General features: G+C 37.7%; 1 protein-coding gene and 2 pseudogenes across 3 annotated transcripts in view; 2 read left to right on the top strand and 1 right to left on the bottom strand.

The window, feature by feature from the left end:
- Positions 1-20,407, bottom strand: part of REC114 (REC114 meiotic recombination protein) — a gene marked incomplete at its 5' end in the record, with an annotated part of 113,253 nt that overhangs the window by 55,249 nt on the left and 37,597 nt on the right. The gene's annotated exons all lie outside the window — the stretch shown is intronic.
- LOC309626329 (eukaryotic translation initiation factor 5 pseudogene) lies at positions 15,528-16,421 on the top strand (annotated as a pseudogene). The gene has a single exon. The product of its transcript is annotated as a eukaryotic translation initiation factor 5 pseudogene (transcript).
- On the top strand, positions 16,470-19,937 carry LOC309626333 (eukaryotic translation initiation factor 5 pseudogene; annotated as a pseudogene). The gene has a single exon. The product of its transcript is annotated as a eukaryotic translation initiation factor 5 pseudogene (transcript).

The raw sequence follows: 20,407 nt of genomic DNA, 5'->3' as shown, positions 1-20,407 counted from the left end.
ATTTTGAAAAAAACCTAGAAACAGAAGTAAATTTTTAATTAAAACTACCTGTGTGAAATGTAATAAAATTTTTAAAAACAGGTTTTTTGAAACAAGAGATGAAAGATCCAGTATCAGGTAACAGACTGAGGTTTGGCTAAGAGTAAGACAGAAATAAGTGGGAGTTGGAAGAAATAAGAAATAAATAAGAAGAATAAAAATGTGATAGCAGAATAAAAAACGTAACAGAATAAAAAAAAGTAGTAACAGAAGTAAAAACTGTATCGATGATAATCTAATAGAAAAATGGGAGGATTTCAACAGACACTTCACAAAAGAGGATATCCAGATGGCCAATAAACATAAAAAGTATACAATCTCATTAGTAATAAGAAAAATATAAATTAAATCCAAAATGAGATATCACTACACACCTACCCAAATTGACAAAATAAAAAGAAAATACCAAGTTTTGTAAAGACTGTGGAGTGCTCTCACACATTATTGGTGGGAGTGTAAACTGGCCATAATCGCTTTGGAAAACTCTTCGGCAGTGCCTACCAAAGCTTGATGTAGGCGTACCCTCTGACCTGTCCCTCAGAGTATGTCCATGGAGTAGCAGCAACACATCACCTAGGAGTTTGTTAGAAATGCAAAATCTCAGACCACACCCAAAACCTGCTGATTCACATTCAGCATTTTCCTAAGAGTCCAGGTAATTCATATGCACATTAAAGTTTGAGAAGTGTTGTTCTACAACTCATCCATTTTGCTTCAAACTCACCCATTCCACTCCTGGAAAAATACATACAAGTGTTCACCAAAAGATGTATATACCAGGATGTTCACAGCAGTACTATTTCTAATAGCTAAAGATTGGAAATTACCCAAACACCCATCAACAATACAATGGATAAGCAAATTGTGATATATTCCAAAACGAGAATGGACAATCTATAACTGCACACAACAATAAGGACAAGTCTCATACATATAATAATGAGTGAAAGAAGCCAGACAGAGAAGAGTCCTGTATTATTCATTTTACACAAAGTCCAGAAACAGGCAAAACTAATCTGTACTGCTAGAAGTCAGAATGGTGATTAGCCTTTGGGAGAGTGGTGGTCTATAGCAGTGACTGGAAGGGAATATGAGAGAGGTTTCTGGTGTACTCAAAATGTTCTGTTTCTTAGGTACAAATTTCCGGTTATAAAGTAAATAAGTCATGGCGATGTAATATACAGCATGATGACTGTAGTTAATAATACTGTATTGCATATGTGAAAGTTGCTAAGAGAGTAGATCTTAAAAGTTCTCATCACAAGAAAAAAAATTTTGTAACTATGTATAGTGAGCGATGTTAACTAGACTTATTGTGGTCATTATTTCACAATATATACAAATATCAAATCATTATGTTGTATACCTGAAACTGATATAATGTTACAATGTCAACTATATCTCAATAAAATGTTGTTTCTTAACCTGACCAATAAGCATATGAAAGATGTGCTTCATTAGTTATCTAGGAAATGAGAATTAAACCACAATGACATACCATTACCCAGACACTAGAATATCTAAAGTTATAAAAAACTGACAATACGAGAATGCAGAACAACATGGACTGTCAAACAGAGCTGGTGGGAAAGCAAAATCATACAACCACTTTGAAAAAGAGTACAGCAGTTTCTTATAAAGTCACATATTCACTTACCATGCAACCCAGCAATTCCATTCCCAGGTTTTTCCCAAAGGAAATTAAAACATATGTCCACACAAAGACTTGTATATAAATGTTCATTGCAGCTTTATTCATAACTGCCCCAAACCAGAAATAACCCAAATATCCATCAACAGGTGAATGGATAAACAAATGTGATACCACCCAAAAAATGACATTCTAATCAGCAATAAAAGAGAACATGATACACACAATAACACGGACAAGTCTCAGAAACATTATGCTGTGTAAAAGAAGCCAGACAAAAAAGAGTATGTACTATATAATTCCATTTATATCAATTGTTAGCAAAGGCAAAACTAATCTGTAGTGATAGAAAGCAGAGTAAAAAGACAAAGTAGTTGCCTGGGGATGGGGGTGAGTGGGCAAGAAGAAACTTTTGGCAATAAGAGAAATGTTTCATATCAGGATTGTGATGGTAGTTTATACAGTTGTATACATTTATCAAAACTCACAAGTGAACTCAATTGAGTACATTTAATGTGTGTAAGTTATACTCCAATAAAACTCATTTTCAAAAAGGCCAACAACAAATCAAGAAAAAATATTTCAACATACGTTTAAAGATGTAATATTCTTACTCTAGAGAGATAATGCCAATAATACCAACAACAAAAGCCCAGTAACTTAATAAAAAATGTGAAGCACACTGTGGATTTCCAGAACGCTGAAAAACTTACAGAAACACCTAAGGACTGACAGCTTTCAACTTTAGAAAAAGATTTAGATGTGAATCCAATGCTTGTAAACATTCCCTTAGTCAGAAGCTAACGGATAAATTTTTCTGGAATGGTAACATAAATCCCAAGTATAAATGGGCTATGGCTTAGGAAAAAGTGAGTTTTTCCAGAGCCTGGCAAAAACGGTGTCATCAGACAACACAGTCAGGGAAAGCTCTGCTGAGATTCACTGTACCTATTGCTGCCAGGAGTGGTCACCTCACTTCTAAAAAGATTCTATTGCCTTTGCCAATTAAGCAAGGAAATTAATCTAACTCCACTGTGTATGAATGTGCTTTCTCCTTCCACCCACCTGAAATACATCAGTTGGCATCAGAAGTGAGACTGGCACAGACACACCACCACCCTCGTTAAAGAGTCTGGAAGGAGTGTTGGGAAGACAAGTGAGGGAACGCTGCCTGAGGAAGTATGGATAGAGACGAGAGAGACGAGAGCAGTTATGTGAGTTTTTCCCCTGGAGTAGTCGTAGAGTGGAGTTCACAAACTGTTCTCTTTACCTCTGAAAAATTGAGCCGAAGGGATAATTCAAAAGAGTAAAGACAAGATAGTCTAAGGCATAACTCACTACCATCTCACTAAGGTGGGGAGGATGATCACAGATTCCCAAAGGGCTGAAAAGCCAGGGGAGATAGAGGAGATATGATAGAGGACCCCCTCACATGTCTTTCAGATGGGTAGACAGCAACTTTTCAGGCCAGGAATACGTAACAGCTGAAGTTTATTTAGATGTGGGAAAGTATAAAAATAGAGCAGCAAAACGCTTTAACTCTTGCTAACCCAACTCTCTCTGTAGGAGGATAACAAAACACAAAAAAGTGATATTAATTGATGCCAGTGGTTTTAAATGTGGGAAGGGGGTAATAATAAAGTTATGAAGAGCTCTGTCTTCCTTGATCCTTCCTGAAAAAGTGACCAAAGACTGGTTCTAATTTAAAGAATTTAACTGTGTGAATAACTTGATTTTAAAAGTTTGTGCTAAATCTTTCCTCTCAGAAAATTCTGAAATTGAGACTATGATTTGGACAAATATTTTTAAACTAACTGGGTTAAAATTAGTGTTGGAAGATTCCAGAGCTCATTTAAATAGGAATATAACATTTTCACTGGTAAACATACTATTTCTTTTGGAAGAATATTTGGGCTGAGTGTGAAAAGTAAAACAAACCAAAAACTATAAACCCCATTTCCAGGATGACTCATATTTCCCAAGAAAATAGAATTAAAATTGTCTCAAGGCCATTTAACTTCTGTGTTTCAGACATAATTTTATTTAGGTGAAGACACTTGTGCTGAATCAGAACCAACTGAGATAAAAAGGAGTACCTGGAAATAGAGGCTAAAGTCTTAGGAAATAATTTCCCCCATTTGGCTATCTTTAAGAATCTTGGCTTAAGACTCTGGATTCTGCAACTACTTGTGAGTCAAGAAGGGAGATACTGATAAAAGGTAGATCTTTACAGATTTATAATTGTAAACAGAATATGTTTTTAAATTTAGAGAAATATTCCAAAAGGAGTTATGAATTCCACATTTTAAAAAAGGAGTTTGAGTGAAAGGAAATGGATGGCAGCTCACTGAAGGATAAGTTCACTATGATCAGGAGCTCCAGCACCTGGAGGGGAGGAACCAAGCAGGACTGAGCAGGCAGCAAAGAAGCAGGTGGCGACAGCAATCTTATACTTAAGGGTGACTGCATGAGGGCACAGCAAGGTACAGAACCCTGTGCCCCAGAAAAGCCACGCCTCCGTGTCCCCAGACTAAAAAAGGCTCACAGTGCTCATCCTACACTCAGCACAAGCTAAAAGAAGAAGAAAATCATGTAAAACCTAGCAAAAACAAAACAAAACGCATTCACTAGCTGGAATGTGTGTGTGTGTTTGTGTTGTATGTTTGGAAATGTGTTATAGTTTTAAGAGAACACACACACACACTCAATCCTATAGTTAGTTCAACAACAACAAAAACCCAAAAACCCAATCAGAAAATACACGAAGACCTGAATAGGTATTTCTCCCAAGAAGATAAACGACTGCCAACTAGCACATGAAAAGATGTTCAACATCACTAACCATTATGGAAACGCAATGAGATATGACCTCACATCCATTATGATGGCTACTATAAAAAAAACAACAACGAGAAAACAGAGACTAAGAAGACAATAGAAATAAATCAATGAAACTAAGAACTGGTTCTTTGAAAAGATAAACAAAATCGACAAACCTTTAGCTAGACTCAACACTCAAACAAGAAAAAAAGAGGACTCGAAGAATATGAGTGAAGGAAGAGACTTACAACTGACACCACAGAAATATAAAGGACTATAAGAACTACATTTGAACAATATAATGAACAATTATATGCCAACAAACTGGACAACCTAGAAGAGACAGTTAAATTCCTAGACAACCTACCAAAACTGAGTGGTGAAAAAACTGAAAATCTGAACAAATCAGCTACTAGTGAGGAGATCAAATCAGTAATTAAAAACCTCCCAAAAAACAAAGTGCAGGCTCAGATGGCTTCACTGGTGAATTCTATCAAACATTCAAAGAATTAATACCAATCCTTCTCAAACTTCTTCCAAAAAATAGAAGAAGAGGTTCCAAAAATAGACGAGGGAATGTTTCCAAACTCATTTTATGAAGCCAGCATTACCTTGATACCAAAACCAGACAAGGATGCCACAAGAAAAGAAAATCACAGGCCAATATCCCTGATGAACAGAGATGCAAAAATCCTCTACAAATATTAGCAAGCTGAATTCAATAATACATTAAAAGGATCATACGTCATGATCAAGTGAGACTTATTCCAGGAATGCAGGGATGGTTCAACATCTGCTAATCAATGTGATACATCACATTAACAAAATGAAGGATAAAAATCATAAGATCATCTCAATAGATGCAGAGAAAGCATTTGACAAAATTCAATATCCATTTATGATAAAAACTCTCAACAAAGTGGGTATAGAGGGAATATACTTCAACATAATAAAGGGCACATATGACAAGCCCACAGCTAACATCATACTCAATGGTGAAAAGCTGAAAACTTTTCCTCTAAGATTAGGAACAACACAAGAGTGCCCGCTCTATAGTCACTTTTATTCAACATAGTACAGTAAATCCCCTACATACGAATGAGTTCTGTTCCAAGAGTGCATTCATAAGTCCAATTTGTTTGTTAAGTCCAACAAAGTTAGCCTATACACAATCGGCTATATAGTACTGTACTGTAATAGGCTTATAATACTTTTTACACAAATAATACATAAAAAACAAACAAAAAAACATTTTTAATCTTACAGTACAGTACCTTGAAAAGTACAGTAGTACAGTGGCATTGAGTGAACAGGCAAGAAGAGTTACTGACTGGAGGAGGGAGAGGAGGTGGGAAATGGTAGAGCTGAAGGATCATCAGCAATAGGAGACAGAGGGCAAGCTGCAATTTCACTCATACCTGACACTGATGGAACACACGTTTGTATCTTTGAAAGTTCACAACTTGAAGGTTTGCATGTAGGGGACTTACTGTACTGGAAGTCCTAGCCAGATCAACTAGGCAACAAAAAGAGAAAGGCATCCATATTGGAAAGGAAGAAGTAAAATTATCTCTGTTTGCAGATGACATGATATTATACAGAAAACCCTCAAGACTCCACCAAAAAACTGTTAGGACTAATAAAAGAATTCAATACAGTTGAAGGATACAAAAATCAGCATACAAAAATCTGCTGCATTTCTATATACTAATAACGAACTACCAGAAAGAGAAATTACAAAACAATCCCATTTACAATTGCATCAAAAAGAATAAAACACCTAGGAATAAATTTAACCAAAGAGGTGAAAGACATGTACATTGAAAACTGTAAGACATTAATGAATAAAAAAATGAAGTCACAAATAAATGGAAAGATAGTCCATGCTCATGGACTAGAAGAATTAATAGTGTTAAAATGTCCATGGTACCCAAAGCAATCTACAGATTCAATGCAATCCCTATCAAAATTCCAATGGCATTTTTCACTGAAGTAGAACAAACAATCCCCAAATTTAAATGGAACCACAAAATACCGTGAATAGCCAAAGCAAGCTTGAGAAAGAAGGTCAAAGCTAGAGATACCATGCACCCTGATTTCAAACTATATTACAAAGCTATAGTAATTAAACAGTATGGTATTGGCATTAAAAAAAGATACATAGATCAATGGAACAGAACAGAAAGCTCAGAAATAAACCCAGGCATACATGGTCAGTTAATTTACCACAAAAGAGCCAAGAATACACAGTGCAAAAAGGACAGTCTCTTCAATAAATGGTGTTGGGAAAACTGGACAGCCACATGCAAAAGAATGAAACTGGACCACTATCTTACACCATAAACAAAAATCAACTTACAGTGGATTAAAGACTTGAATATAAGACCTGATACCATAAAACTCCAAGAAGAAAACATAGATAGTAAGCTCCTTGACATAGATCTTGGTGATGATTTTTTGAATCTGACACCAAAAGCAAAAGCAACAAAAGTAAAAATAAACAAGTGGGGCTATATCAACAAACTAAAAAGCTTCTTCACAGCAAAGGAAAGCATCAACAAAATGAAAAGGCAACCTACTGAATGGGAGAAAATATTTGCAAATCATATATCTGATAATGGTTAATATCCAAATATATAAAGAACTCCTGCAATTCAACAGCAAAAAACCCCAAACAATCCAGTTAAGAAATGAGCAGAGATCTGAATAGAAATTTTTCCCAAGAGGACATACAGATGGCCAACAGTACATGAAAAGATGCTCAACATCACTAATCATTAGAGAAATGCAAATCAAATCCACAATGAGATATCAACTCACACCTGTTAGAATGTCTGTTATCAAAAAGATAAGAAATAACATGTGTTGGCAACGATGTGGAGAAAAGGGAACCTTTGTGCACTGTTGGTGGAAATGTAAATTGATGCGGCCACTATGGAAAACACCATGGAGGTTCCTCAAAGAATTCAAAATAGAACTACCATATGCTCCAGCAATTCTACAGGGTACTTATTTGAAAAAAGTTAAAACACTATCTTGAAAAGACATTTGCACACCATGTTCACTGCAGCATTATTTACAATAGCCAAGGTATGGAAACAACCTATGTGTCCATCAATGCATGAACAGATAAAGAAGATGTGGTATACATAGGCAATGGACTATTATTCAGCCCATAAAAAAAAAAGTCTTGTCATTTGTAAATGTGGACAGACCTTGAGGGCATCATGCTAAGTGAAATAAGTTAGACAGAGAAAGACAAATACTGTATGATCTTACTTACATGTGGAATCTAAAAACAAAAACAAAAGAACAAGCTTATAGATATAGAGACCAGATTAGCAGTTGCCAGGGTAGGGGTGGGGAGTGGGAGAAATGGTGAAAGGGGTCAAAAGACACAAACTTCCAGTTATAAAATAAATAAGTCATGGGGATGTAATGTACACCATGGTGACCATAGTTAATAATACATACAGTTGCCAACTCATGATGGTTCAACTTAACAATTTTTCAACTTTATGATGGTACAAAAGCAAGAAAATTCAGTACTTTGACTTTTGATCTTTTCCCCCGGGCTATCAATATGCTGTACAGTACTCTCTCGTGATGCCTGGCAGTGGCAGTGAGCTGCAGCTCCCCCAGCTACCGAGTGGATCATGAGGATTAACAACCAATACACCCAAAACTACTCTGTTTTTCATTTTCAGTGCACTGTTCAATAAATTACATGAGATATTCAACACTTTATAAAATACACTTTGTGTTAGATGATTTTGCCCAGCTGTAGGCTAATGTAAATGTTCTGAGCACATTTCAGGTAGGCTAGGCTAAGCTATAATGTTCAGTAGGTTAAGTGTATTAAATGAATTTTGACTTAGTATTTTCAATTTATGATGGGTTTATCAAGACATAATCCCATATTAAGGAAGATCTACACTATATTGCATATTTGAAAGATGCTAAGAGAATAGATCTTAAAAGTTCTCATCACAAGAAAAAAATCTTGTAACTATGTAACGTGATGGATGTTAACTAGTTTATTGTGGTGATCATTTTGCAATGTATACAAATATCGAACCATTGTATACCTGAAACTAATAATGTTATATGTCAATTATACCTCAATTTAAAAAAACAAGAAAATAACCACCATTAGTGAGGATGTGGAGATACTGGAATCTTTGTGCACTGTTGATGGGAGTGTAAAATGGGGCAGCCACTGTGGAAAAAAATATGGTAGTTCCTCAAAAAATTAAAAATAGAATTACCTTATATTCCAACAACCCTTCTGGGTATATACCCAAAAGAACTGAAAGCAGGGTCTCAAAGAGATGTTTATATACCCATGTTCATAGCAGCATTATTCACAATAGGCAAAAGGTAGAAACAACCCTAGTGTCCACTGACAGAAGAACTAATAAAATGTGGTATATACGTGCAACGGAATATTATTCAGCCTTAAAAGAGAAGGAAATTCTGACACAGGCTGTAACCGGATGAATCTTGAAAACACTGTGCTCAGTGAAATAAATCAGACACAAAAAGACAAATACTGTATGATTCTACTTACACGAGGTAAATAGAGTAGTCACAGTCATAGATACAGAAAGTAGATTGATTGTTGCCAGGGGCTGAGCTGGGAGAGGGGGAATAAGGAGTTGTTGTTTAACGAGTATAGCGTTTCGGTTTTTCAAGATGAAATGAATTCTGGAGACGGACAGTGGTGACGGCTGCACAGCAATGTAAATGTACTTAACACCACTGAGCTGTGCACTTAAAAACGAGGAAGATGATAAGTTTTATGTTATGTGTGTTTTACCACAATTAAAAACAAATTTTAAAAGGCCACCATAGGTAAGAGAGAATCTGTTCAAAATGCCAAGACTGGAAAGGGGAAGCCAGCTGAACTTGGGCCAAGGTAGACTGAAGATGGAGTCAAGGTCTCCGGGCCCTTTGGCTATACCAACACTTTGAAAGAAGTAACAGAATGGCCTAGTGGTGGTTTTGCATGGAGCCTTTTGACACTAATGTCCTCACTTGGATGCAGGTGCTAATTTAACAAGCAAAATGGAAACCTATGGTACTACTGTACACCAAGCTACAGTTTAATCTGAAGCATTAAGTTCCCATGGACCTCACAGGAGGTGGCAGAGAATTATGAAGTTTAAGGGAAATCAAGTTTAAACAGCTGCCCGGGTCCAAGCAGAGAGCCCAAAGCTTGTTTGGATTTCAACAAAAACATCACAGAGGGAGCTGTTACTGGGCCCTAGCAATCAGTTTCTCCGAAAGAAATGACACTGTACTTTTGTTTTTTTTTTGGTTGTGCAGCTTCTACAAAATTTGATAGTACAAATACAGCACACTTTAATCCATGCCAATAATTAGATTCTCATACTAAAACAGAAGTGGCTAAAACTTTCCATGGCTATCCTGTCCCTTCCTTTTATGGGAAAAATTCTAAAAATATATCACAACCCAGATTAGTATGAAGGGAGAGGGTGTGTAAATGTAATACCAACAGAAAATTGCAATTGAAATGTGCTATAATCTAAATATGTTTCCTCTTCTATGTGTTGGTTCTTGTGGAACCCAGAAAATACTGTGAATACATTGCATAAACTGACAAAACTGTTCTTTGATTTAGGGGGCAAAATGTTTTTTAAATATGTATTCTTATTTTTATCACACACATACACATAATTTAAAAAATCAAATATTTCTATAATAACATTGATTCATAAGAACTAAATATTTTTAAAGTTTATTACATGAACAGTACTAAAAAAAGGAAAAACCATCTCAGTAGATGCAGAAACAGCATTCAACAAAATTCAACTCCTATTCATGACTGAAAACTCTCAGCAAACTAGAATAGAAGGTAACTTCCTCAATCTCATAAAGGGTATTGACAAAAACCCTACAGCTAACACTATACTTATTATTAAAAAGACTGAATGCTTTTCCCCCGAGATCAGGAACAAGGCAAGGATGTCGATTCTCACTAAAGGATGTCCTAGCTGGTGCAATCTGGGGAAAAAAGAGCAGGGAGCTGGACAGAGTATACAGACTGAATGAAAGGAGGAATGTGAAACTGTCTATTCACAGACAACAGATCACCTGTGTAGAAAAAAATGACAAAACATCTAAAAAAAGCTGTAGAACTAATAAATGAATTCAGCAAGATCACAGGACATGAGGTCAACATGAAAAAAAAGTCATTTGTATTTCTATACCTTAGCAACAAATTATTAGGTATTGGGATTTCTAAAATTCTATTTACAATAACTTAACTATAAAGTATTTGTGGATAAATTTAGCTAAATACGTATAAGACCTATTGTGAAAACTACACAACACTGCTGAGAGAAAGTTTATAAATAAATGGAATAAATAAAAGATATAAATAAATGGAGAGTTATAACATGTTCATGGGTCAGAAGACTCTATTAAGATGTCAGTTCTCCCCAAGATGATTTATAGATTCAAAGGAATCCCAATCAAAACCCCAGCAGGTTTTTGTTTTATTTTTTTTTTGCAGGAAAGCTGACTCTAAAATGCAAATAACAGAACAACTTAGAAAAAGAACACGGAGGAATTACACTACCAATTTCAAAAATTACAGCAAAGCTAAAGTAATCAAGACAGTATGTTATTGGATTAAGAAGAGACATTTAGGTCAACAGAACAGAAAAGTGAGTCTAGAAATAGACACACACATACACAGCAAACTGATTTTTAACAAAGGTGCCAAGGTAATTCAATGACAAAAAGTTAGCCTTTTCAATAAATGATGCTGGAACAATTGTTATGTATGTGCAAAAAAGTTAACCCAGACCCTTAACCCTCGCTATATATGAAAAATTAATTCAATGGCTCCAGAAGTAGATTCTCTAAGATCTGTGATTATGTCCATAACATAGTAATTTTTTCAATACCACATTGCCTTAGTAGAAGAGAAGAAGGGACTCTATACCAAATAATAATAAACAGTAACGTTATTAAATACTACTAAAAATTCATAATGAACCACAGGGCTAAATCTAAGAGCTAAAATTATAAAATTTCCAGAAGAAAACACAGAAAAATACCATTACAATCTTAGAGTAGATGAAAATTTCCTAAATAGCATGCAAAGAGAAAAAACTGGAATTCATTAAAATTTTAGGCTTTGGCTCTTCAAAAGACACTGCTAAGAAATGAAAAGGTAAGCCACAGACTGAGTGAAATATTTGCAGAACCCATTTCTGATAAAAGAGCTGTAATCAGAATAAGAACTCTTAGAAATGCAAATCAAAACAACAATGAGTTATCACCTCATACCGGTTAGAATGGCCATCATCAAAACATCTACAAACAATAAATGCTGGAGAGGGTGTGGAGAAAAGGGAACCCTCCTTCACTGTTGGTGGGAATGTAAACTGGTACAGCCACTATGGAGAACAGTATGGTGGTTCCCTGGGAAACTAAAAGTAGAGCTACCATATGATCCAGCAATCCCACTCCTGGACATATATCTGGAGAAGAACATGGTTTGAAAGGATACGTGCACCCCAATGTTCACTGCAGCATTGTTTACAATAGCCAAGACATGGAAGCAACCTAAACGTCCACTGACAGATGAATGGATGAAGAGGATGTGATACATATATACAACGGAATATTACTCAGCCATTAAAAAGAATGAAATAATGCCATTTGCAGCAACATGGATGGACCTGGAGATTATCACACTAAGTGAAGTAAGTCAGAGAAAGACAAATATCATGTGATACTACTTATATGCGGAATCTAAAAAAAAAAATGATACAGGTGAACTTGTTTACGAAGCAGAAACAGACTCACAGACTTAGGGAACGAACTTATGGTTACCGGGGGGAAGGGTGGAGGGGGAAGAGATAGATTGGGAATTCGGGATTGACATGTACAAACTGCTATATTTAGAATAGATAACCAACAGGGACCTACTGTATAGCACAGGGAATGCTGCTCAATATTCTGTAATAAACTAAATGGGAAAAGAATTTGAAAAAGAATAGATACATGTATATGTATAACTGAATCACTTTACTGTACACCTGAAACTAACACAACACTGTTCATCAACTATGCTCCAATATAAAATAAAAATTTTTTAAAAATGCAAAAAAAGTAAAAGAACTCACAATTCAAATATAAAAAGACAGACAACTCAATTAAACAAGGTTATAAGATATAAGCAGACACTTCAATAAGATACACAAATGGCAAATAAACACACAAAAAGATGGTCAATATCATTAGCCATTAAGAAAATTCAAATTAAAACCACCATGAGATACCACTACATATGCACAAGAATAGTTAAACTTAAAAAGACTGACAATGTCAAGTGTTGGTGAGGACATGGAACAACTGGACCCTCACACACTGCTTGTAGGAATGCAACTTTGGAAAACAGTTTTGCAGTTTCTTATAAAGTTAAACATAGATGTACTATATGACCCAGCAACAGTTCCTCTCTTGGGAATTTACCAGAGAAAAATGAAACTATATGTTCATACAAAAAGGCTGTATACAGGGCTTCCCTGGTGGCGTAGTGGTTGAGAGTCTGCCTGCTAATGCAGGGGACGCGGGTTCGAGCCCTGGTCTGGGAAGATCCCACATGCCACGGAGCAACTGGGCCCGTGAGCCACAATTACCGAGCCTGCACGTCTGGAGCCTGTGCTCCGCAACAAGAGAGGCCGCGATAGTGTAAGGCCCGCGCACCGCGATGAGGAGTGGCCCCCGCTTGCCACAACTAGAGAAAGCCCTCGCACAGAAACGAAGACCCAACACAGCCATAAATAAATAAATAAATAAATAAATGATTGAAGGACTTAAAAAAAAAAGGCTGTATACAAATGTTTATACCAGCATCATTCATAACAGCCAAAAAATGGAAACAACCCAATGTCGATCAAAAATTGAATGGATAAGCAAATTAGGTTTATCCACACAACAGAATATTATTCAGTAATGAAAAGAAATGAACAATATGGATGAATCTCAAAAGTATTATGCTAAGTGGAAGAAGCTGGACACAAAAGGGCTACATAATGTATGATTTTATTTATGTGAAATTCCAGAAAAGGCAAAACTATGGTGGCAAAAAGCAGATCGGTGGTTTTGCTAGGTTCCAAGGGTGGACAGAGAAGATGGACTGCAAAAGAGCACAAGGAAACTTTTTGGGTTAACTGAAATGTTCTATACCATGACTGTGTGGCAGTTATACAACTATACACATTTATCAAAGCCCATCAAACTGAACACTTAAAATTAGTGAATTTTATTTTGTGTAAATTATACCTCAATAAAGGTATCTTTTTAAAAAGAGTTTAGACAGTCACACGCTCTCCCACACCTCAGCACAGAGGCCAGGGGCTGACCCGCCAGTGGCCTATCCAGTACCCATCCCTTCTGCTCCCTCCTTGCTGGCAGAGCCAAGTGGGGGCATCTGCCCTAAGGGGTGGTGTGGGTCCCTCTCTGGCCCAAAGAGTAAAGAGAGCTTTGTTCAAGTCCACCGCCAGTGGTGGTCAAGAAGGGGCCCCGTGATACAGTTCTGGCCAGAAGGCAGAGGTTCTGGTGGGGCTTCTGGGAATGGATCCCCTGCTCGTAAAAAGCTGTGCTGAGAAGGGACTTCTTGCTTCCTGCCTCTGGACACGGCCCAGAGTGTTCTGAGACCCCAGGAACTGTACAGGACACCTCTTGCCACTTGGAGCTTTAGCAGCCATTTTGCAAGCATGGAGGGACCTGTCTGAGGACCAGGACCTGCCCCAGACCTATTGAATTTGAATCCCTTGGGGGTGAGACCAGAACTCATGCATTTTCTGCAGACTCTCCAGGTGACTCTGGTGCACCCAGGACCGAGGACCACTGCTCTGAGCATACAGTGCTGGACCAAGACGTGCCCTGCCCAGAAGTGATTTTGAGCACTCCTCTCCCAGGTGACTGTGGTTGGCCCTGATCCATCATCAGATCAGTCCCATGGGTGTGAAAGGGCTGCCATAATTATGGACCACAAACAGGGTGGCCTAAAGCAACAGAACTCTATGCTCTCACAGTTCTGGAGGTCAGAAGTCTGAAATCAAAGTGTCCGTAAGGCCAGACTCCCCCTGCTGTTTCTAGGAAAGAGCCCTTCTTTGTCTCTTCAAGCTTCTGGTGGTTGCTGGCAATACTTGACTTCCCACGGCTTGTAGACACATCACTCTGATTTCTGCCTCCCTCTTCACATGCCTTCTCCCATGTGTGTCTGTGTATCTCTGTATCTCTCTTCTTATAAAAATACCAGCCATTGGATGTAAGGACCACCCTAAGTGGTCCAGTGTGACCTCATCTTACCTAATTAAGATCCCATTTCCAACTGATGTCACATTTGGAGGTTCTGGATGGACATGAGTTTTGGGGGACCCTATTCAACCTAGTACAGCTTCCTTCTTTACTTACTTTTCTTCTGCCCTCACTCTTACTGCCCTGGGGTTATACTTCTTCCTAATAAAGCATCAGCACGCAAGCTTGCTTTCAGGTTTTCCTTTCTAGGGAAACTGGAGTAAGAAAACAACCATATTCCAGACAGCGAGAACATTCCAGAGGTCGCCAGGCCCCGGGCGCTGAAGGGTGTGGACCCCAGACGTCGCTGGGACAGCCCGCCCCTGCTGCTTGGCGGTGCCTGGCCCGGCCGCTGCTCACTGTGCTGCCTCCGCCGCGCTCCTCGGACACGGGTTCGCGCGTACCTCACTTCATCCCAGTCCCGGGACAGCAACGTTGGGTTTATGTCTTTATTTGATGAAAACGAGCTGTTGTGCAGCCATTGGTACCTGTATTGGGGAAACACAGCATACAAGCAAGAAGCTTACAGCCTCAGTGGCAAAAAATTTTTCATGTCAGAGACTGAGAACTCCTGCAGTCGTTTATGTTATCCCTTCTTCTCCAGACAGAGGATATCAAAAAGTTGCAATCAAAGATCTCATCATCTTATTGATAAAGCCACTAATGAGCCAAAATGTCTGTCAACGTCAACCGCAGCGTGTCAGACCAGTTCTATCGCTACAAGATGCCCCGTCTGATTGCCAAGGTTGAGGGCAAAGGAAATGGAATCAAGACAATTATAGTCAACATGGTTGACATAGCCAAAGCGCTTAATTGGCCTCCAACGTATCCCACCAAATATTTTGGTTGTGAACTGGGAGCACAGACCCAGTTTGACGTTAAGAATGACCATTATATTGTCAGTGGATCTCATGAGGCGAATAAGCTGCAAGGCATGTTGGATGGATTCATTAAAAAATTTGTTCTCTGTCCTGAGTGTGAGAATCCCGAAATGGATGTGCATGTCAATCCAAAGAAGCAAACAACAGGTAATTCTTGTAAAGCCCGTGGCTATCGAGGCATGCTTGACACACATCATAAACTCTGCATGTTCATTCTCAAAATCCCACCTGAGAATAGTGACAATGGTTCAGGAAAGAAAGAAAAGGAAAAGAAAACTAGAAAGGGCAAAGACAAGGAAAATGGCTCCGTGTCCAGCAGTGAGACACCACCACCACCACCACCACCCAATGAAATCAGTCCTCCTCCACATGCTGTGGAAGAAGAGGAAGATGATGACTGGGGGGAGGATACAACAGAGGAAGCTCAAAGGTGAAGAATGGATGAAATCAGTGACCACACAAAAGTTTTAACCCTCAGTGATGATTTGGAAAGGACTGTTGAAGAGCGTGTCAATAACCTGTTTTTTTTTAATTTATTTATTTTATTTATTCTATTTTTGGCTGCGTTGGGTCTTCGTTGCTGCACACGGGCTTTCTCTAGTTGTAGTGAGTGGGGGCTCCTCTTCCTTGTGGTGTGCGGGTTTCTCATTGCAGTGGCTTCTCTTGTTGCGGCGCACGGGCTCTAGGCACGCGGGCTTCAGTAGTTGTGGCATGCGGGCTCTAGAGCGCAGGCTCAGTAGTTGTGGCGCATGGGCTTAGTGGCTTCGCGGCATGTGGGATCTTCCCGGACCAGGGCTCAAACCCGTGTCCCCTGCATTGGCAGGCAGATTCTTAACCACTGCGCCACGAGGGAAGCCCTCCTGTTTGATTTTGTTAAGAAAAAGAAAGAAGAAGGTAGTATTGACTCATCTGACAAAGAAATTGTAGCTGAAGCAGAAAGACTGGATGTAAAAGCCATGGGCCCTCTTATTTTGACTGAAGTTCTTTTTAATAAGAACATTAGAGAACAAATTAAGAAATACAGGGCACCAATTCTTACAATTTTGTCACAACAAAAAAGCTCAACGGTACCTTCTTCATTGTTTGGAGTGTGTGGTAGCAATGCACCAAGCTCAGCTCATCTCCAAGATTCCACATAGCTTGAAGGAGATGTATTATGCAGACCTTTTGGAGGAAGAAGCCATCCTTAGCTGGTCAGAAAAGGCCTCTAAGAAATATGTTTCAAAAGAACTTGCCAAAGAGATTCGTGTCAAAGTGGAACTTTTTATAAAATGGTTGAAGGAAGCAGAGGAAGAATCTTGTGCTGGTGAAGAAGATGATAAAGATGAGAATATTGAGGTGGTGTATTCAAAAACTGCCAGTGTACTGAAAGTTAAAGCTGTAAAGTCTGACAACAAGGACGATGACATTGATATTGATGCCATTTAAAGGGGTGGGTGCAGCCCAGCATAACAGTTTAATGCTGAGAATCTTTCTGCATCATCAGCCAGAAGTGCAACATGTATGTGCAAAACCTAAAATGGGTTAACATCATGCTACACTTTCTACTAAAAATGTGTTGCTGTGAGTGGTCTGTATTTAAACCCAAGAAGACATCTAGGGAGTCCATAGACATATCAGTGAGCAGATATGTGTGCTTATTTACAGCATGTTTCTTTTTGAAAAATTAGTGGTGGACACATTTGGATCACATTTATATAGTTATAAAAATAAAGATTTGATTTTGCTCGCTCTTCAGATTTTTGGCTCTGAATGACTTAAGTAAGCTGAAATAATTGGCTCGTTTAAAAAATGTTGCATCATCATTTAACCTGATAGGATTATTGGAGCCTGTTAGATATTGTCAGGTGCTGAGACTATAAAGAGGTCTCAGCAGAATGTGAACATAAACTTACTTATAAATACCTTACTCAGTCATTAAGAAATGTAGTACTTTTAAGTCTTATTTCTAGTCCCTCAGATTGGCATGTGGTAATGTACATTCTTCCCATGCCAAGGGGGACTGATAATCAAATGACAGTGCAACATCTTTACCTTACTGAGAAGTTAAAATGACCTGAGTGTCCTATAAATAAAATTTTAAGAACAGGTTTTGAAACTTGAATTGTGTTTTTTTCATTTCTTCTATACTTGCCCCAAATTGTAGTCTTTGAAGTCATGTGCACTTGCACGTTGGATGAGCCAGGGGAATTATTACATTAACATATAACATTTTATTATGTGTATGTAGCTCTTGCTTTTATACTGAGAGAAAACTGAAACTTTGGGGAGTGATTAAATAGTAAGCTCTACGATTTTATTTGGGGGAAGCAGGAAAAGGCACACTTAATCTCTAGCAAACACTGAGCATAATTTTTCAGCATTTACTCTCGATTCAAATTACAATTTCAAAGTATTTAGACATACTGTATCTTTTGTTCAGTGTGGATTTTTCCCCTGACAGACTATGGTTCTTTGATGACTTTTGCATCTGGACACATAGCTTATGCTTTTCAGGTTTTCATTGCTATCTTGCCAAAATAAGTGTTAACTATGTCTCAAATCCCCCCCCACACCCCCCAAAATGTCTTATTTTTTAAAAAAGCTAAAAGCATACTTCTAAGAGCCTATATTTTGGTGTAAGACTTGGGGTGTTTTTTATTTTCACACTGAATATTGTGAGATACCCAGGAAGTCTGTGATGATGGCAACGGAAAGCATGTGCCTAGGGCCTGACCCAGCCCATCCTGGGCTTTAGATTTGGAAATAACTTCCTTGTGATGTGCTTGCCCAATCTGCTGATGTAAACTCCCTTGATAGACGGGCTTATGACTACATCTGAGAAATCATCTTGAATATACAAATTTACACAAAAAGTACACTGTGGGAATCAAAATGCACGGAGTGAATTTTTTGGGGAGCATGGCTTATTATCATTCACCTCTTTCTTTGTGATCCATCTCACAGATTACAATGAGACCTTAACAAATGTATGTAAGTTTTTTTCACACTGAAATTATATAAACATTTGGTATAATAAAAAATAAATAAAAAGAGTTTAAAGAAGATTTTTAAAAATATTACTCAAGTTATATATGTATACACAACACGCACCAAATTGTAGGCCTACAATATTTCTCAATAGTGATGTCTTGGAATTTGATAAACTTGGTTTTGTTACTGCAGTGCAAAAAATCATTCCATGTATGATACCAAGTTTGTAACAACATCTATCATTGGTGCAAAAGAATGGAGCAGAGACAAGGAACAGGGTGGGCCCCTATGTCTGAGGAAGCCAAACTGCATTAATGTCACCATTCAGCAAAGACCCATGATACTGACAAGGAGAATTAACTATGTGCTACGCATCCGTCAGTCCACCATCTGGGATTCTACATTCGAAGCTGAACAACAAATCTTACCTCTTGGCAGCTGATAAAAGCCCTAACAGTGGCAGATAAAGCACAACTGTACAAGTAGTGCTACAATTTTAAAAGTCACAAGGAATGCAAAGATGACTTTGCAGGTCATCTCACATTCAGATAAGGCTATCTTCCACTAGAGTGGAAAGATGAATCATCACAATACACAACTGTGGGATGCTGCCATATTATAACAGAATGTGTAAGGGATTCACCAAAAATTCATGTCTTTTAAATATATTTGACCTATTTGTTTATTACTGTTTCTCCCCACTAGAATGATGACACTCCATGATGACAGGGATTTTTGTCTTTGCTGTTCACTGCTATATCCTTAGCACCTAGTACAATGCCAAGCATACAGTAATTGTTAAGTGAATAAATTATGCCTACGTAGATATTCAGTAAATATTTGTACAAATTCATTATGTCAATGTAAATGATGTAATAACCTTCTCTTACATTTCCTTTCTTGTATAATTCTCTGATTGGAAGTTAATAATTGTCTTGTTTCTTTATTCATTTTGTTTCTAAATACCAATCCAAACATAAACTTTCAATCTACAAATATAAATGCTATAGAGGATGTGGAGAAAAGGGAACCCTCCTACACTGTTGGTGAGAATATAAACTGGTGCAGCCACTATGGAAAACAGTATGGAGCTTCCTTAAAAAACTAAAAATAGAGTTACCATTATTATCCAGCAATCCCACTCCTGGGCATATATCCAGAAAAGACAAAAATTCTAATTTGAAAAGATACATGCACCCCAATGTTCATAGCAGCACTATTCACAATAACCAAGAAGACATGGAAGCAACCTAAATGTCCATCAACAGATGAATGGATAAAGAAGAGGTGGTATGTACAATGGAATATTACTCGGCCATAAAAAGAATGAAATTTTGCAATTTGCAGTAACATGAACAGACCTAGAGAATATCATACTAAGTGAAGTCAGACAGAGAAAAACAAATATTATATGATATCACTTATATGTGGAATCTAAAAAATAATACAAATGAATTTATTCACAAAACAGAAACAGACTAACGGACATAGAAAACAAACTTATGGTTACCAAAGGTGAAGGGGGAGGGGAGGATAAATTAGGAGTATGAGATTAACATAGACACACTACCATATTTAAAACAGATAAGCAATAAGGATTTACTGTATAGCACAGGGAATTATACTCAATATCTTGTAATAACCTATAATGGAAAATAATCTGAAAATATGTGTGTGTGTATATATATATTTATTATAT

Source organism: Balaenoptera borealis (genome assembly GCF_965194805.1).
Source record: "Balaenoptera borealis genome assembly, chromosome: 3".
Taxonomy (NCBI): Eukaryota; Metazoa; Chordata; class Mammalia; order Artiodactyla; family Balaenopteridae; genus Balaenoptera; species Balaenoptera borealis.
The sequence above is the reverse complement of the archived record's forward strand: the minus strand, read 5'-3'. Positions and strand labels throughout refer to the sequence as shown.